Source organism: Gopherus evgoodei, chromosome 11 (assembly GCF_007399415.2).
Source record: "Gopherus evgoodei ecotype Sinaloan lineage chromosome 11, rGopEvg1_v1.p, whole genome shotgun sequence".
Lineage (NCBI taxonomy): Eukaryota > Metazoa > Chordata > Testudines > Testudinidae > Gopherus > Gopherus evgoodei.
Genome location: NC_044332.1, coordinates 51,809,336 through 51,829,414, shown reverse-complemented (window position 1 = coordinate 51,829,414; position 20,079 = coordinate 51,809,336). Strand labels below are relative to the sequence as shown.

Sequence of the window (20,079 nt, the reverse complement as noted above, 5' to 3'; positions counted from 1 at the left end):
ATAGGAGCGCCCACCTGACCTTTGCTATATTATCAATTATTGTACATATGTTGGAAATGTCACCTTCTAGTCTTTTCTAGAAGCCAGACACGCTTCTCTTTCAAGAGTCTCCCCTTCCATGCATCTTCTAACTTTCCTTGTCTTCCCCAGGACCTTTTCTTTGTCATCTCTATCTGAGATAGACGTAGTATTCAAGGCGAGGGCATGCCCTCAGCATACACAATGATATTTAAGTACTTACACAACAGCATTTCTCTGTATCTTACTGCAACCTAATCGCTTATGTTTGTTTTGTCCCCTGTCCACAGGATCCCGAAGTCTTTTGCTTGAGCGGCTACAGTATTTAGAATCCAGCCTGAGGTAAGAGTAGCTCAAGGCTGGCTCCGGCTGGCACGTACCCCCTTTTTCTTGCCGCGGGGTGTGTGCTTCCCCCGCTGCAGGGAGCGCTCACCCCGCGTGTTAGCGGCTCCAAGACATGCGTGTACGGGCGGCCACGCACAGGGAGGGGAGTTTTCCTGAAATTATGCGGGAGATTTGGCGGCGTCTCGCTGAGCAATCGCAGCAACCCCCCCGGCAGCAGCTGGGCGAGGCTGTCAGACGCTGCCTCACAACACCCGCGTCTTTGGCGGGAGGCGCCCCAAGTCACGGATACGCGCTGACGAGCGCCGGACAGGCAGCGGCTCCCGCCGTTAGCCGGGGCGGTGAGAGACATTCCCCCCTCAGCCCGGCGCGGGGTCGGGCAGTGCCCTGCTGGGCTACGGAAGCTGCGCAGGGCTTCAGCGAGCAGAGCAACAGCCAAACTTTGTCCGGCTCTGCAGAAGGCTGCGCCCCCGACTAGCCCCACCCAGCCCAGAGCTGCAACCCCACCGCTGCCACTCTGCGGTTCTGTCTGCCCACGTATCGCGGGACTTGGGCGCACCGCTCCCGCCAGTCGCGGGAGCCGATTGGGTACCCGCCCGCACAGCCCTCGGGGAGGAGGGGGCTAGTGACGTACAGGCCCCCGCCCCGGGAGGGGGAGCTGGAGCTGTTCGCGGCGCCGACACGCGCGGGGAGGGAACTGGTGACGTAAAGGTGCCAGCCCCGTGCGAGCCACCGGCTGCTGCGATAGGCGGAGCTGATCGGGGGCGTGGCCGAGCTGCCGCGGCTCAGCCAGAGGTGACGGTGCGCCAGGCGCGCTCCCATCACCTCTGCCGCCTCACGCGTCCTCTTCCAGCCCAGGGCTGCGAGATGGAGATGCCGCTTGTGGACGAAGAGAGGCCGGGGCGGGGCTCGGCCCCGGGGGGCGTGTGAAGCCCTCGCTCCCCGCCGAGCGGAGTCCAGGTGAGCCCTGGCGCCAGCGCGGGGTGCCCCCGCTCAGTGGACTGGGGGAGTGCGGAGGGCGCCCCGCAGCCGCGGTGCGGTGAGAGAGGGGCTGTCCCGGCGGCGCTGGGTGCTCCCAACTTTCTGCGGGGGCTGCCGTCCAGCCGGGCGCCCCGGGCTGCGGGAGGAAGGTGCCGTGGCCGTAGCTCCTGGCGGGGGCTGAGCTAATGCTGGTAGAGCGGTTTACGGAGCCTCAAAGCCAAGCGGTGGCGGCCGCAACTTTCTCGTGGGTTTGTGCTGCCTGGCCGGGGAAGGAAGGCGGCCACGCTGAGCGGCGGCATCGGGTTGGCATCTGTCTGCCCGGGTGCCTGGAGGGGGGGAGCGGCGTCCCACGGCGCCCGGAGGAGCATGGCAGAGGGGGGGAGCGGCGTCCCACGGCGCCCGGAGGAGCATGGCAGAGGGGGGGAGCAGCGTCCCACGGCGCCCGGAGGAGCATGGCAGAGGGCATCTTCTTTCCTCGGAGCACGGCGGGCTGCGCTGTCTGGCAGCGGGCGGAAAAAGTCTTCCCTCGAATGCTGCCTGACAAGCAGATGGGGCATCTTCCTTCCCAGCCACCCTCGGTACAGGGTAGGGGATGGTATGTGGGGCGGGGAGAGTTGCAGCCTAAGAAGGGGATTGAGGTGTGGAATTAGGCTTCTTTATGCCTAGCCGGGGGGGAGGGGTGGCTTCCTTGCTTAGCTCCTTGATGCACTAAGTATTGCTGATGGGATTGGGGTTTTATGTCTGTACATGCTGCTGAAATCTGCTCCTTGGCTGTAGTAGTTTGTGGGCTATAGAGAAGGTTGGGTAGATGGAAGAGGAGGCTCAGGATAGACTGGTTTGCTTGTGTTTTCACTGAGATGCTGCTGTTGTGGAGGAATTTCAGACTCCAGAGAGAACCTGTCCTGAGTGTTCTGATTATGATAATTATTGCAGTTATTTGCTGAACAAAACAAATACATGACAAAAAAGATGCAGAAACTCAGAAGTCAATTTTCCCTTGTATACCTACTTCCTGACACCTTTTATTTTTCTGTATTCAGCTTTCATTCTTAAATATTTAATGTAAAGACGTCTGCCTTTTTGCTGTTCACTGTGCAGCAGTTGTACAGTGTGATCCTGAAACTAGCAATTTGGGCAGATTTCCTGCTATGTGGAAAGAGAAGGGTGAGAGTGCAATATAAGTCAGAGTCAGGAAACAGACTTGTATGTAAGATATAGAAATAATGGAAATCTAGGGCTGAGGGGAGGGATCTTGAGAGGTCATCTAGTCCATCGCCACATACTGAGGCAGGAACAAGTACATCTAGACTGTCCCTGATAGGTGTTTGTCTAACATATTCTTGAGAAGCTCTGATGATGGGGATTCCACAATATCTCTTGATAACCTACTCCAGTGCTTCACTATCCTTATAGTTAGAAGGCTTTTCCTAACATGTAACCTTGCTGCAGATTAAGTCAATTATTTCTTGTCCTACCTTCAGTGAACATGGAGAACACTGATCTCTGTCATCTTTATAACAGCTCTTATCAGATCCTCCCTCAGTTATCTTTTCTCAAGACTAAACATGCCCAGATCTCTTACTCTTTCTTATTAGGTCAAGTTTTCTAAATCTTTCATAATTTTTATGCTCTCCTCTGGACTCTCTCCCATTTGTCTGCATCTTTCTTAAAGGGTGTAGCCCAAAACTGGACACAGAACTCCAGCTGAGGCCTTGCCAATGCCAAGTAGAGCAGATTAGTCATTTCCCAGGGCTTACATATGACATTCTTGTTAATATACCCCAGAAAGACATTTACCTTTTTCACAATTGCATCATATTGTTGACTCATTCAATTTGTGATCTACTATAATCCCTGGATCCTCTTCTGCAGTACTGTCCAGCCAGTTATTTCCCATTTTATAATTGTCTTTGATTTTTTTCCTTAATAAGTGTAGCTTTGTGCTTATGGTCATTGAATTTCCTCTTGTTGATTTCAGATCAATTATCCAGTTTATTAAGGTCATTTTGAATTCTAATCCTGTCCTCCAAAATGTTTTCAGCAATCTCTCCAGCTTGGTATCATTCACAAATTTTATAAGCATATTCTCTGTCTTCAGGATGACCTCTCTGGGACCCCATTAGATAAGTCCTCCCAGTTTGACAATGAACCATTGATAATTACACTTTGAAAACGGTTTTTCAACCAGTTGTGTACCCACTGTATAGTAGTTTCATTTAGACTTCATTTCACTAGTTTTCTTATGAGAAGGTCATGTCAGATTATGCCTTACTGCAACGCTTTATTAAAATCAAGATATATCACAACTATTGCTTCCCCCAATGAACTAGGCCAGTAACTGTCAAAGAAGGCAATTAGGATGGTTTAGCATGATTTGTTGTTGACAAATCAATGTTGGCTAGTCCTTAACCCTATTATCCTCTAGGTGTTTATAAACTGATTTGAACAGTATCTTTCCAGGAATTGAAGTTAGGCTGACTGATCTGTAATTCCTTGTGTCTTCCTTTGACCCCTTTTTGTACATTGTACTAAATTTGCCCTTTGTTAGTCATCTGGGACCTCACATTGTTTCTCCCTGGGAAATAATCCTGCCCATGCTCAACTTGTTCTGAAACTTTTTATGCTGAAGCAAATACTGGACAGACCATTAATACTCTGTTTAAATTATTTTTAGTTCAGCTATGTATTTGCACAAACACCATTTAATTTTTCAATAGTGGTAAATTGACACTTGTATAACTTGCCCTGAAAATATTGATGGCATCCACAGTCCTAAAGATGGTAAAAATATAAAGCAGGTGAGATACTCCGGTGCCAACATAGTAGACAATAAGAGACTACCTTAGTGAGTTGCTGGGAATATAATATATGGCAAGATATTAGCAAGAACTGATAATCTGCCATATTACTTTGCTGAAAGTGTAATATCTACCTCGTTGTGGTATTTGGGGTTTGCGACGTATGTGCATGCAGCAGGAGATACCCTTTTTTGTGTGGGAGAGTTCTAAAAGTGTAGTCACTTCATACTGACCAATTATTTCACTTGATGACAGCAACATTAGGAAGAGGGAAGCATTTGGATTAAGACTGTCTGAGAACTGGGAATGAAGCGAGTAGCATAAGTACATCTTGCGTATTATTTGTAAATCCTACCTTCTTCATTCTGTTCCCTCTACTTTTTTAATGACTGAAGCAAAGTGGATGTAAAATGCTACCATTCTGATTTACTAGCCTTTTATGCTCACTTTGAATGAGTGTAAATGCCCAAACAACAAGGCAAAATAGAATCTGGCCTGTGTGTTTTCAAATCTAGGTTTTTGAGTCATCACATGATAAAGTGACGAGTCAGCTGTAAAGTTCAGCTACAGAATTCAGGTTTACGTGCCGGCTATTTTTCCAAGGATCAGGTTAAGTTTGATTTCAAGTTAACTGGATATACATTAATTTAAATTTGTTAGAAAATACTTATCAGTTTGGAATAGTAGAGGCAGAAGTAGTAGCTGGAATTGCCATTATTCTTCCTTTGTTGCAAAATGAGGAGAATGAGCATATTTGTTTGGGTGTTTCTGAATGGCTGAAAATAGTAAGCGAGTAATAATTGAGAGTAAGGCATGATTAGAATTAAATACTTCACAGGAAAGGAAAAGAGTAGGGTCATTTTAGCTGCTTGCTGGCTGTTGCACTCCAAGCAAAGAGATAAGCAGAACATTTACATTTTCCCATGAAATCTCTATTTTCCATTGTATTCTCAGTTAGTAGCACAACCTCATTCTAGCTCTTAATAAACCAAAAGTCTCTGTGTCCTGTGCACATGAGTAGTACCATGTAAAGGTTCTAATGAGTTAACTGTTTTACTGAGACCCTGTTTTAAGTCATGAGTCTTCACTATGTTAGACTGCGCTTTAACCAGAGTCATTACTACAAGTATTTTGGTTCTTTTATTATTAATGGAGAGAACAGCTTTGAATGTTATACTGAGCGGGTTAAAGTGTTGGGGGTGTGGTTAGAAAGAATGGACTTTAAGCCAAGCTGTTTCAAGTACTTATTTCCAGGAATGAAGACCAACCTAAGTTTGGATCCCCCGACTACCTTCATAGGTTTATTCAGTGATTTCTTCATGGTGGCATTTTTTTTTTAAAGATTTAAATGAAATGAAGCAGTGGCCCCTCCCTCAGGGCTCCCAGCAGTATTTGGGCCCTGCCCCTCCCTTCCCATGGAGAGACAAAAAGCTGGAGGAGCAGGCAGACAGTGAATTCTCCACTTTCCCTGGGCTGGGGAGGTCGAGCTTCCGCCTTGGGATGGTGGGTGGCAGGCCCCAGCCACAGGGCTTTGGGCTCTGTTCCTCATCCATGTGGTGGCATGCTCTGGCCCTGATCTCCCCCCCATCACTGTTTTCCCCTGCTGCCTCCCCAGTGCCCCGTCACCCCAGACCCCCACTGCCTCGTACCCACCTTCCTATTCAGGACTTAATTTGTCCCCAGGCTTGCCTTGACTGAGTGAGTCTGCTGTGAAAAGTGATATATTTGTTTGTATGTTAATATCACTTTTCACAGCAGGCTTAGTAGCTAGCAAGTCTTCAAAAAAAAAAAAAAAAAAGCAAAAGAAACCAGAAAAAAAGACAACATGCAAAGCATCTTATTTGTGTTTCTATTCTGTTTAGGTCCTGTAAAGTATAGAGACCAACTGTATATTATTTTTATTATTGAGTCTGCCAAAAAACCCACAGCCCTACATAAATAAATTACGAGTTAATTAAGTATTTATTTTAGGAAAAAAATGGTCAGAGCCAGCAGGGGTTGGTGGCTGCACTATGAGGTCATCAAAAGTTTGTTGAGAACCCCTGTCTTGAGCAGTGTTTCGCAACCTTTCCAGATAATTGTACCCTTTTCAAGAGTCGGATTTGTCTTCCATATCCCAAGTGTCACCTCATTTAAAAACTACTTGCTTACAAAATCGAACATAAAAGTACAGAAGTGTCACAGCACCCTATTACAGAAAAATACTTACTCTCTCGTTTTTACCATATAATTATAAAATAAATCAATTGGAATATAAATATTGTACTTAGGTTTCAGTGTATAGTATATAGAGCAGTATAAACAAGTCATTGTACGAAATTTTAGTTTGTACTGATTTTGCTAATGCATTTTATATAGTCTGTTGTAAAACTAGACAAATATCTAGATGAGTTGATGTACCCCCGGAAGACTACTGCATATCCCCAGGGGTACACATACTCCTAGTTGAGAACAGCTGTTGTAGATCCTCTAGTGTAGTCTTAAATCAGACACAACAAGGCACAACAAGGAAACTGAGGCAGTTGTGGTAAGTATGCTAATATATACTCCCCCCGCAGAGGAAAATTACTGAGTTCTTCCTCTTTTAATTTATATGGAGTGCTTATTGAAAGTAGGACAATGCTATAACTGGATTGTCTAGCTGGAGCCTTGTCCTATAACCATGTAATTTTTGAGTCTCTCTGTATCAGTTTGGGTTTCTTTGCGTGCTGGCAAAGCACTTCCTAGAAAGTATAATTAATGAAGGGGAACGTTTTATAACTTGGTTTAGGTCGGAAATTCTTTTGCAGCTTTAGGTTATGTTTCTTTCTTTGTAGCAGTAAATCCTATACTGTATTCTGTGTGAACCAGCCATAACAAACAAACAAACAAATGAACCACAGTGCGATAACAAACAAACCACAAACAAGTAAACTATACACACATTGACATCTATGCCTTTCAATATGTTGACAAATTTGGCAGCAAAGCAGCAAAATTGGGGACAACACTTAGATATCAGAAACAAAGAATAAGAAACCTGGTAAGACTATTAATATAAAATTTTTCAAGTGATAGTCTTTTATGAGACAGTAGAATAAAAGAGGACAAATATATTTTTCTTGAAAACATGATAGAACTAAATTTCTTCCTCTTGAAAAGCCTAGATTACTGTATATACTCGTTCATAAGTTGAATTTTTTTTGTAAAAAAGGGAATCACCAGAGATGGGGGTTAGCTTATGATTGGATATAGAGAGGGAGCGGTGGGACACAACCCTTCCCCCAAACAGAAGGAGCAAGGAGAGGCAGCCGAGCCAGAAGGAAAAGTGGGGCCAGTCTCTCTCTCTGTTTCTGGCCTTGCTGCTCACCCCACAGCCTCCGAAGCAGCTGAAGCTCCAGGGCTGTCAGGCTGCAGCCGTGCCTCTTGGTCCCACCCCCCAGAGCAGGCTGTGGCTGCGCCGCCTGGCCTGCTGGAGCATGCTGCTGCTGTGCCACCAGGCCCAGCCCGCTGTAACATGCTGCAGCCACGCCGCCCGATCTGGCCTGCCGGAGCAAGCTGTGGCCGCACGGCCCAGCCTGCTGGAGCAGCTTCAGCCAGGTCAGAGACATCCTTCCCTGGCCCTCCCTAGATAAGGTGGGAAGGGATAGGATGGCAAGAGTGTGGGGGTCCTGGGATAGAGGTAGGGTCATGTGGTGGGTGATCACAGGGGTTACTCCCCTGACTCTCAGTTCTTCCCCCCCAAACATTTCCCCACCATTTGCTGTCCTCGTCCATCAAGGTAAGCAGCTGGTGCTCCAGGACACTGTTTACTTAGGTTTACCTCCGTTCCTGTGGACGCCCGAGGTAAACAAACCATCTTGGCCCCCTAGCGGCTTATCCTGATGGCCTCGGGGCCAAAGTTTGCTGACCCCTGAACTATAGGATTAGCTTACGAATGGGTTATAAAAAAAAATTCCATTTTTATTTATCCATCGGAGGAGGGGGGATTATAAACGAATCGGCTTATGATCCAGTATATATGGTAATTATTGCATTGTGAATTGCTTAAATGAACAACACTAGGAAAAATAGCTCCAGGAATTAAATTTTCTGTTCAATATTGTGAGAGCTATATATTTTTAAAGGACCTTTGTTTCTGCACGATTGAGCTATATTACTGAGGATAATAACAGGAAAGAGAGAATATACACTGTAACACACTAATTTTGGAATGATGCAGTTTTGAATTTACAATAAAAACAGTTGGAAAACAGCATTCTAGATCTGGTTTAAAAATAGCCTTGTATTTTCATATTCTGAAGTTACTACTGTAAATTGTTTTTTGATATCAGGGTTTGAGCCTATTTTTCTTAAAACAAAACAAAAATAAACAAACAAACAAAACACCTGACAGTCTCTTCATTAAACAGAATAAGCAAAATAAACTTTTGTCGTGCTGTTGTATCTCAAACCATTTTCTGTGTGTCCTGCATGTATAAGGAATATGACAATGTCCTTCTGTAATAACTAAGGGCTAGATTCACACAGGTGTTTAGGCTCCTAAATTCCATTGAAATCAATGGAAGCTAGGAAACTTTGTGGATCAGGACCTCAGTGTGGGTAAGTCATATCTTCAGTCTAAAGTTAGTAGCCAATAGTGAGAATTGTCTTTGACTCTTCCTTTCTGAGATAAAATTATCAAGTTCACAGTGCTGGGATTAGGTTTATATGGTCTCATAGCACTGAGGTTTTCCACACTGTTACGGTTTCAGTTTAAGTCTGTAAGAGAAGTCAAATAGCAAGGCTTGAACAACTTGATTAATCAAAGATTTAGTCAAAGATTAATACAGCATAATACAGAAAGGAAGGCCAATACCTTGTTAACCAGTCTGGGAGGCAGCAGTGCAGCTGCTGAGATGTCTCACTATTTGAGCTTCTCACACACACACACTCTCTCTCTCTCTCTCCACACTAAAATTGATGAGGGTTTCACTATTTCTTTATAATACTTCAGACCTAATATATCATTCTTATCTATTGCCTTTGTGTTTTAGGAAGCCTTTTTGCTAAGCTATTTACTGCAGAGTCTGTGCCAGCCTCCTATTTTGATTTGACCATAACATTCCAAAAGTCAGCAGAACTTTAGAAACATCCTGCACCCAGCTATAGCTTGGTTCAGAGGACATGTTAGCTAAGCATCAACAGAATTGTTTTTTTCTTTTTCTCTGGAATTTTTCTATACCTAGTGCTGAGTTTACAGTACTTCACAACTCATCTTTTGTACCTCATGGGTTTTCTCTTATTTAGCGCCATATGTTTTGCAAGACATATTTGTAGTAGCCAGGCATAGTAGAATACCTTAAGGCTTGTGGCCTGAATGTATTTCTTAAGACCTGTTATCTGATACTGCAGGAGAATACAAGAGTCATGCAAAAGTTACAGTATCTGACTGTAGTTAAATTTTAGAATTATGATTTAGCGTGACTATAAAGTATTCTAAATGTAATGTACTATACTTATTTACTATTAACTGCTTTCTTATTTTGGTTACATAATGTCTGACTTTTAAACACACTTACAGTTACAGCAGCAAACACATTACATTACTTGATTAATAGTGATATGGGAATGCATATATTTTCTGGTAGATAGCAAATAGCAATTTATCTTCCTGGTTAATAATTCTGTCTGTGAAAACTGTTTCTCCAATATATCCTGTTTATAAGAGTTAGCTCCACAAACCTTGATAAAGTCCATTCTTGTTTGGTAACTGTTCCTATAGCTTTTAGCAACGTACAGTAAAAGCTGTTTTATCTGGCACTTCACCACTGGAAAGCTTTGTAAATCGGCATTTCTGATCTTCATTTAAATTCCAGTTTATAGTCCAGTTGGTGCGGGGCCGGCAGGGGGTTGGGGCTCCAGAGGGGGCATGGGCTCTGGGAGGTAGTTTGTGTGTGGGAGGGGGCTCTGAGAGGTGGATTGAGGCACAGGAGGGGTGCTGGATCTGGGGGTCACTCACCTCGGGTGGTTCCCTGCAAGTGGCAACCTGTCTTGGCTGCTCCTAGGCAGAGATGCGGCAGGTGCTGCGTGCTGCCCTCACCCCGCCCTGAGTGCTAGCTCCGCAGTGCCCACTGCCTGGGAACCATGGCCAATGGGGGGGCGGAAATAGGGCCTGTGGGTGGCGGCAGTGTGCAGAGCCGCCTGCCACGCCTCTGCCTAGGAGAAGCTGGGACAGGTCGTTGCTTGCAGGGAGCTGCTCGAGCTGACCGTTCCCTGGATGTGGCACCCCACATCTCCTCCTGTTCCTCAACCCACTGCCCCTCCCGCAACCAAACTCTCTCCCTCTTAGTTAACCAGCGTTTTTCACTTACCGGCACCCTCCATTTCTTCCAACAGCCTGGATAAAACAGCCTTTACTGTACATAACTAAAACTTTGCAAGCAGTATTTTTTCCCCCATTTTGCCTTTGATCTGTCTGCAGAGTAATGTGGGGCTTTGGTTTAGTTTGGTCAACAAACTATACCACCTATACATGCCTTCAGCCACCAATCAAGTATCTCAGTTTCTTGTCCATGGTCTTGCCTGATTGGCCTCAGCAGGAAGTGAGTTCTTCTTGGCCTATGTAGCTGGTTACAGGAGGCCACAGAGCCTCCAATATGATGGTGGTAGCCATGGGATACAGTCATGGAAACTTGGAGGTGGTGGAAGCTGGCTGCACATGGAAACAGTTACTTGATATAAAGGGCTCTGCGTAGCCTGCCCTGTTCAGGTGGCATCAGCCCTCCAACTATTTATTTAAAAAGATGTTGGATTTGTAATAACTATATTTTCACCTCTAAATACAGCCATTTGTGACTTTCTGTTTATTAGTGGGCTTATTATGAAAAGAGCATTTTATGTACACTGTTCAGTGTTGCTATAATACTTTGAGAGTGTAATTTGGGGACTTTTGACCAGTTTTCAGTCAGAGTAAGTGCGCAGTCTCAAAATATGAAAATGTGACCCTCAAACAATCTAAAAAAGAAAAGATGGACAGTGCACTGTAGGTAACGAATGCAGTAGAGCCTAGGGTAGCAACAGCAAGAAGTGCTATTGCCAACCCATCAACAGGTCACTTGTGACCTTTATATCAATTCAGCTTTACTTACAGGTTGAATTTTTAAAAACTTTGTTACACAGGGAATATGCCGATAGGCATTTTGTGCATACCAAAGAAGATAAACTGCTGCATCTACTTACAGCTTATTAGTTTTTAGTTAGAGTGCATGCAGAATAATGGGATGGCACTGCTGGGGTTGTGTGCAGGTTGGCTAGTTTCACAACACTGTGGAACTTTATAGCATCTGTGCTAGTGAATACTATAAAGTAACACAGTTGTAAAAGGTAGTGGGGAAATCCTTTGGTAGACAGTTGATAACAGTCTGATCTACATTCTCACTCCGATATTTGTCCCTTGGCTTTCCTGTAGGTCATTATCTCAATAGCTGGCTGTTACTGCATCATTTTATCCCTGTTTGGATGGGCAGTGCACATGGGGTTCTGGCCTGAATCTGTTAAGCCATCAACATCGTGTGTCTGTGTGGTGTTCTAATGCACCTTTGCAGAACATTGAGATAGCACCTGTAATCTGGAGAGCAAAATGAAGACATCACTTCTGCAAGGCACACTGTTAATTGACTGTGACAGGGTAAAGTGGCATCTGAGGCAAGAGTCTCTTAACCCTTTATATCCATCTGGCTGGGCAGGGTAAAGGAAGAGGAGGCAGGTTTCAGGGGAAGGATGTACCCTGTTTCCCGTTGGCTGATTGAAGCAGTGAAAAAGCCTCTGGAGATTGACTAGTATTTTTTTCCCATTGAATTGTTTTATTTTTCGTTGCTTATGTCAGGGGTCGGCAACCTTTCAGAAGCCTCAAGTTTCAGAGGGGTAGCCATGTTAGTTTGGATCTGTAAAAGCAGCAAAGAGTCCTGTGGCACCTTATAGACTAACAGATGTATTGGAGCATGAGCTTTTGTGGGTGAATACCCACTTCGTCCATTCACCCACGAAAGCTCATGCTCTAATACATCTATTAGTCTATAAGGTGCCACAGGACTCTTTGCTGCTTTTTCAGAAGTGGTGTGCTGGGTCTTCATTTATTCACTCTAATTTAAGATTTCACGTGCCAGTAATACATTTTAAGGTTTTTGAAGGTCTTTTTATAAGTCTATAATATATAACTAAACTATTGTATGTAAAGTAAATAAGTTGTTTAAAATGTTTAAGAAGCTTCATATAAACTTAAATTAAAATGCTGAGCCCCCTGGACCAGTGGTCAGGACCCGGGCAGTGTGAGTGCCACTGGACACCAGCCTGCTTGCCCCAGGTTGCCAACCCCTAACTTATGACCTTTATAAGAAACAATACACTGTGCCCTGAAGAAAAAAGACCTTTAAGAACTTAGGTGTGGAGTTTGTCCTTTCCCTGGCTGGTGAAATAGCTCGCCATCTCACAATGGGCAAAGGCTAGACATCTCAAGGTGGACCTAGACTAGAGTTTCTGTATTTGTAGAGGCTGAGCAAAACTCCATATCCAAACAGTCCTTTATTTTAGGATCCAGATTTTGTAAATGGCCTCTCTTTTTGTTAAGGGTTGAGCCAAACCCCTGCATTTAAACACTTCCTAATGTTGTGGTTTTTGAGCCCATCTATTACAATCTTCAACTTAGTAAAACTAAGTATTGCTTCTCTGTGGTATAAATTATGATTCTTGGGAGTCAGGGGAACACCTCCAGTTTCTAAGTGCCATGGAGGAAGGCACTGTACCTATGTACATCTTTGGCATTTAGGCAAATATGCCTGGCAGCATCACTCACTATGCCTTTTAAATAGCATCTTAGCTAATGTTTGCCGGTACTGTGGGGCCAGTGATACCAATACACACTTCTGAGGCTTGGAACACAGCTGGTAGTGTTGACTAGTCAATGTCTTTCTCTTCCCAGTGCTTTAAGGCCAGATTAGGATGAATAATGGGGGAAGGAAGGAGAGATCCTTATAGTGGGATTTATTAGAATGTAGAATAGTTTTCCAAAGGCATTGATGTAAGTCTCATCACTGGGGCCTCTAAAATCTGCCTTAGACGTCACAATACAAAATATATTGTAAGTAATAGAGAGACAGAAGGTAGATGAGGTAATATCTTTTATTAGACCAGCTTATGCTGATGAAAGACATAAGCTTAAAAGATCTCACCTACCTTGTGTGTCTAATATTTTGAGACCAACATGACTACAACACTGCAAATGCTGTAATGAATAGTCCTGCAATGGGAGGAGACGTGCTTAGATGAACTAAAAGGTCTTTTCTCACTCTAATATCTGAGAGTCACAGATGTGAGTTTTAAATGAAGAATAAGTCCAGTTTTAAATGTCAAGTAGAAGATTCTCAAGAGGGGAAAAAAACTAAAAAGAATTCTTAAAAGATACAAAATGATGTTGATTGACTTTTAGCTAGAAATACTGAATTCTAATTTTGTTGTCTTATCAAATGTGAAAAGGCACTGTTTTGAGGTCTTGATAGACTGTCAGTTCCACCATAATTTTTGCAGATAATTATTCATAAATTAATAAACTACTTGTGGGAATCTAATGATGCCTCATGCTGTTTCTGATCTATTCCTAGGATATTAAAATGTACTGAGAATTAGTTTCACAGTAACTTAAACATGTCTTAACTTTGGAATAAGAAGTCTGTGCAAAACACATTCTACTTTCAAAAAATCACAATTTAAGAAGATAGGGTTGCAAAGTTTACTTATTAATGCCAAATGACCTAGGAAGGTTTCTGGAGTGGTGGTTTTGTTTGGTTTGTGCTTTGGTAGCAAAACTGTTAAAGTATGAAAGACATCTGTCATATAGAGCGTAGCACACTTTAAAGATACACTAAACAAAAAAACATTCTCACTCTCACACTGTTCATTTTAGCCTATGAGATCACCTTTTATGCTTTCATGGCTCCAATATGTATATATTTTCTGTGCAGTTTTCTTGCTTCATATTGTCCATTTGGAAATTGTCACCAATGAACTAATGCCCAAGTTAAATGCTGATGTAAAACTTGACATAAATGGAGTCTATGTTGAGTCCCCTTTCTCCAAGCAGTATTGCGATATTATCCATTCTATGCATTCTGCGTTTTCAGTGATTTCCACACCAACCTTAAGTAGCTGATGGTCACATTAATTCTGCGACTCATCTTGGATTTAAACTGGAAATTCCTTCCTATGGTCTTGAGCTCAGGTGTTAAACTGGACTCTCAACTGCATCTTGTACAGCAGAATTGAATGTATAGACTTTGCTTATTTCTCATGCACTGAACTAAACTGAAGTTGCTCTGCTATGGGAATTGCTTTCCCCATTTCTTTGCCATTGACCCCAAACTCTTGGGACATCATTATAGGTGTGCTTCTACAATTTATTAAACTGGCCACTTATGAGAGCAGGATCTAAAGCTAAAAATGAGGTTGTTATTGACCTTAGGCCAGTATTGGGAGGTTAGACACTAAGGCAGAGTTTCACATGGTATTTCCACTAGTTCCTTGTAGATTTTTATGGGTACTTTTAGTATTGAATGCTGCTCTCTGTGTGGTATGGTGTGCTTTGCTGGCATAGTCTCTGTGTTGATTTGAGTACTTCACCATCACCACTTCTTAAGTTCCATCTTCATTAGCCATCTGCATCAGTTTCAGTGTTGACTGTTGCAACAAAATATTGCTTACAAAATGTGTTTCTGCAGCTGTATGTGCTGTTCTTTGTAAAATGATGCAGCATGTTAACACACAACATTTCACACAGCTATTACCATACCAATGCTAGTGGCTGTCCTGAGGCCCCAATGGAGTAGGGTGACCAGACAGCAAGTGTGACAGGATGGAGGGGTAATAGGAGCCTATATAAGAAAAAGACCCAAAAATTGGGACTATCCCTATAAAATCGGGACATCTGGTCACCCTACAATGGAGGGGAGGGGGAGTGATTGGGAAAACCTGCAAAGTATTACAAGACAAGTCTGCAGATGGCAGAGGGAAGAATTGCAGTGGCAAATTGAGATAGTAGGTCTGCCAGAACTGGAAGTCTATATGATTCCAGTGACATCTTGTATTTAAAATTGTTAGTGTAATCTTAAAATGCAGTGTATCCCAGCTAAATAACGAAAAGATAGGAAATAAGAGTGTTAAGGTCCTAAGAGGTGTGTAATGAGTTACATTTATTTATTCACTCATCCACCTTTCTATTGCGCCTATAATCCTGAGCGACATATACAGTTATTAATATGTACATAAAAATATCAGCCAAATAGAGATCTTCTGCTCTTCCAGATTTGTAATTTTTTGCTTTACTGTGTTTTATCAGGGACGAAGAGTAGGGTGTGTGTATGTAATTCATTATCTTTTGATTTTATAGGGAGGTATTAGAAAATAGGTCTTTGGTGAGATGTATAGCTTTATATACCCCTATGTTGCAAAATATATATTCTGTAGAATGTACAGTTCAACATAACTGAGTATTGAAATCCTGCCTTTCAGTTGTTTCTAATTGTGAAACCTTTCTATTTTATTTATTTATATAGTGTTTAGTATTTTATTATGAACAGAATAAGGATGCTGATTTAGCTGGAAGATGTTGCTACATCCAGTATCCTATGGGAAAGCAAGCATACTTTATTTGCAGTGGATATATTAATGGTGCACACTTCGTTGCGTTTCTTGTCTGGAAGAGCAGTTGAGGTAACCTTATCCAGTGTTCCTCCATTTATAAATAACTTAAAGCTTTGCTACCATATGGTAAAGTGATATCTCCGGTTAAACCAATTTAAGATTACAGTAAACCAGGAGAAATAACTGAGACACCGTCTCTGCCTTTTAGAGGATAATCTTTTATGCTTTTAGTTTACACACCACCAAGAATCCTGGAAATGGTGAACCATTTGCTTGTCGTCTTGATTATTAAGTGCATGATTTTTCTTTTTAACCCTAGGTATTAAAAAGCTCTTGGGATACCTGAAAGACTCTACCTTTTTGGTTTCTAAGATGAATGTGAAACTGTTGAAAAGAACCTTGTAGCAGTTCTCAAACCAAAACTAAAAAGAGATGATGTGGAAGTCAAAATAGATTTTAGTGAGTAATACAAACTTTATGTGCTCACTGAAATGAAACAATACAGTGGTTTGGAAACTTAGCTGAATTCCATCAAAAATTACCTCCTTGAGAAATGCAGCTACCATGAATGGGTGCTAGGGACAAGACTGCTGATTTTTGTTGCTAAGCAACTGCTGCCAAAGTGAGGCTCACAGTCAAGCTTGAAATAGTTACCGAAGAAAGTATCTTAGAAACAGAAGGCAGTACGAATTCAATGTTGGGTATAGGGGAGAAAAATCTAACTAAAATAACGCTTTTCATAAAATATGGTTAATCAGATTGTGTTTCCAGTGGACATTAACTCTTGTCAGCATTCCAATAGGCTTCTAATATTAAGATCAAATATAAGATCAAAAATAGTTAGAGATGGAAAACTACCTATTAAATTAATTCAACAATAAATTGGCTGATTTAAATTTACTGCACTACTTTATTATAATAGTACATATAGCATTTTCACCTGAAGTTCTAACAGCGCTTTTAATAAACTAATGACTAGAGGGGATCTGGCACCCCAGAAAAGCTGTTTAATATTAGGCCCATTTTATGAATAGATAAAGCAAGCTACAGAAGGATCAAGTGATTTATCTGAAGTCAGACTCAGTTTCTTGAAGGTACTAAGTCTTCTAACTTCCACTGAAATCAATAGGAGTTAGGTGCCTGAATACCTTTTGAGGATCTGGACCAGAATTGCCAGGCTGGAACTTAAACCCAAGAGGCCTAACTTCAGGTTCCCTGCTCTAGCACTCAAACTATACTTCCTCTAGTAAACCATTCACATTACTAAATGCTTCCAGTACCCTGAGAGGGTGTTGCGTGTGTCATACTCTCTTACCCTTGGTTCTGGACACTTCAGTCACACAGTTGTCAATTCTCTTATTTGTGTGCACACTGGTAGGAACCATTTCTCAAAGGCCAGCTGATCAATGTCTTACAGAAATCTACACTCTAAAAATGTTTTTAGATACATTTGTGTATAGCTGTTTCTGAACACAACTTTTCCACAACTTTTGCCCCTGAAGTGATGCCACTGTGATACATCCTCCTATCTCCTTAGCAATTAAAAGCCAGGTCAGAATATAAAATCACAAGAGGGTCTGAAATTGTTGGAAAGCAGGCTAATGAAATATGAAAATGAAAAACTGGAATATAGGATTACTCCTATTATGGACATGGTTGGAGTGAACAATCAGGTTGTGAAATTGGGTGCTCCCTTAAGGAACATAGAGTAAGATAATGAGCCGGGACATCAAAGAAAACTTTTCCCAGTGCTTAAAAGGATGTCACTTTGACTGTTTCTCTCTGAGCTTACAGGTAACACTTTAGCAAAATATCATATATTTCATCTTGGATATTTAGTATTTTTATTCACATGGCCAAACAGATAAACTAGATGAAATACTGAATGTGTAGGCCCTGTTGAGAGGTTAGCAGGCAACACATTGCCTGAATAGAGGAACGACTACAGCTGCATGCTGCAGGTGCGATGATGATTAAGGAATTTGTCCAAGAGGGAAGTGTGGCTGGGCCTGGCTTTGGGATAATGCCCCTAGAACACTCTGCAGAATTTGAGCTAATGAATTCTAGGAACTTGACACTTTAAGTGAAAGAAGAAAATGCTGACAAAAAATAGTTTTGTATTGACACACTTTTTTTACTTTGGCTGCATAAAATACTCTGAAAAATAGGTTTTATGCTCTCCAGTCACAGAGGCGCACAACTTTATGAACTTTTAGACATTTTGGTCTTAATCTCTTTGCCTCAGTTCCTCATCTGTGAGTGAAAATAGGTTAACATTTAGAAAAAGTTCAGAAAAGGGCAACTAAAATGGTATGGGGTTTGGAACGGGTCCCATATGAGGAGAGATTAAAGAAGCTAGGACTTTTCAGCTTGGAAAAGAGGAGACTAAGGGGGGATATGATGGAGGCATATAAAATAATGAGTGGTGTGGAGAAAGTGAATAAGTTATTTACTTGTTTCCATAATATAAGAACTAGGGGCCACCAAATGAAATTAATGGGCAAAAGATAAATAAACAAATAAAAGGACATTCTTCTTCGCACAGCGCATAGTCAACCTGTGGAACTCTTTGCCTGAGGAGGTTGTAAAGGCTAGGACTATAACAGGGTTTAAAAGAGAACTAGATCAATTCATGGAGGTTAAGTCCATTAATGGCTATTAGCCAGGATGGGTAAGGAATGGTGTCTCTAGCCTGTTTGTCAGAGGGTGAAGATGGATGGCAGGAGAGAGATCACTTGATCATTATCTGTTAGGGTCACTCACTGTGGGGAACCTGGCATTGGCCACTGTCGGTAGATAGGATGCTGGGCTGGATGGACCTTTAGTCTGACCCTGTACGGCCGTTCTTATGTTCTAATAATGTTTCTGGTGTATTCATATACTAGGATAATGAGTGTCACAGACTGTCCTGGGTAGAAATTAATCCTCTATTCAGTGCAGAGTGTTGACCATAAAAGGAAACATTGAACAACAGCCTCATTTACTGAGCATTGTTCATCCTGTGCATGGAATGCTGCAAGAGACTTTTGAAAAAAATTGTTTGTCATCATGATGCATACACACAAGGGAGCAAATGTAAGGGTTCACGGACAACTTTAATAATTGCATTACTGAAGTTTTTTTCAGTGATTGACTTTGCAACCTTGAAATCTTTTACTACATCTGTTTCTTAATGGTTATTGTAGACTAAGCTGGTAGCAGTGCCTATGATAAAGTTTGACTGACAATTCCCCTTATAAGATGTTTTTAGTTGCTTATAATTTTTCTGATCTTTAATCATTTGAACTGAAATTTTCCATACCAGGTGTCTACTACAGGCTGGATTTCTTTTTGAAACCTGGAAAGTTTTTCAACCAAAAGGATTCAGCTGTTTCTGAGAATGAGGCGAGGGAAAAATAAGTTATTTTCCCATTTAAAAAATTCTGGTTTCTCTACTTCTGAGTGCTGGACTTTCAACCTTAATATTCTTTTAATGTACTTTTTTTTTTGTCTGGAATATATATATTATGGCACAGTGGTGTGCAAGGCAGTGAGAATAAAGACAAGGTCCCTGTCCTGAAGAGGTTACATTCTAAGCAAACAGTGAGTGTTGTGGAATGGGTTAAAAAGAGCTAGAAGTGATAGATGCATGCTAAACTGCATGCTAGTTCCATGAGTGTGTGTTTATTTTTAACACTAACTCCTGACAGTATTGTTAACCAGATACATTGATTCTTTGGGCAATCAGCATTGTATCCAACTTCTTGCTTCAAGCCATTTGTTTCTGATAATTTTAAATACTTTTAATTTTTAATATAAAGAAATGTTTTCTAATATAAAGCATTTACAGGGAAAAGTAGACCCTTGAAAATCCATTAGCTCATTGCCAGAAACAAGGACAACTGGAATGGAGTCTCCAACACATCTGTCAAGAGGTCAGGGTTTCTGGGGCAAGGTGTGCTGGAAAGAAATACTTTCAATTTTTAAACTGAAGGAATATAATCTGTATTCTGTGTTTAAAATGCATCTTATTGATGTTAATGCTTCATGTGTGTATGCTGTTTGAAGTTCAGAAGAGAGAAATATTGCAAAAATATTACATGGTTTTCTTTTGTTTAGGAACTGGTCCTTAATTGAAACATAAACTGACTTAAAAGTTGTAATAGATAAAGTGGTTTCTTCTTAATAATGTGACTTTACTTTTAATGTGGCCAAAAAATTAGTCTCCAAAAAAGATTAAACTTGGACTCTTATAGTTTTGTCTTCAACATATATAAGAAGTCTGTCTATTTAGTACATAACTGGCTAG

General features: G+C 41.8%; 1 protein-coding gene across 3 annotated transcripts in view; it reads left to right on the top strand.

Annotated features, from left to right (window-relative positions):
* The window catches only part of GALNT13 (polypeptide N-acetylgalactosaminyltransferase 13), a 456,737-nt gene that overhangs the window by 108,043 nt on the left and 328,615 nt on the right, over nt 1–20,079 (top strand). Inside the window, exon 1 of one of the 3 annotated variants that reach the window (XM_030580269.1) lies at nt 1,135–1,320. The exons of 1 other annotated variant lie outside the window; for it this stretch is intronic. The gene's annotated coding sequence lies outside the window, so the exon portion shown is untranslated. Of the gene's footprint in view, nt 1–1,134; nt 1,321–15,792; nt 15,861–20,079 lie in introns of those variants that run through there. One more of the 3 variants, XM_030580271.1, reaches the window with a different exon arrangement.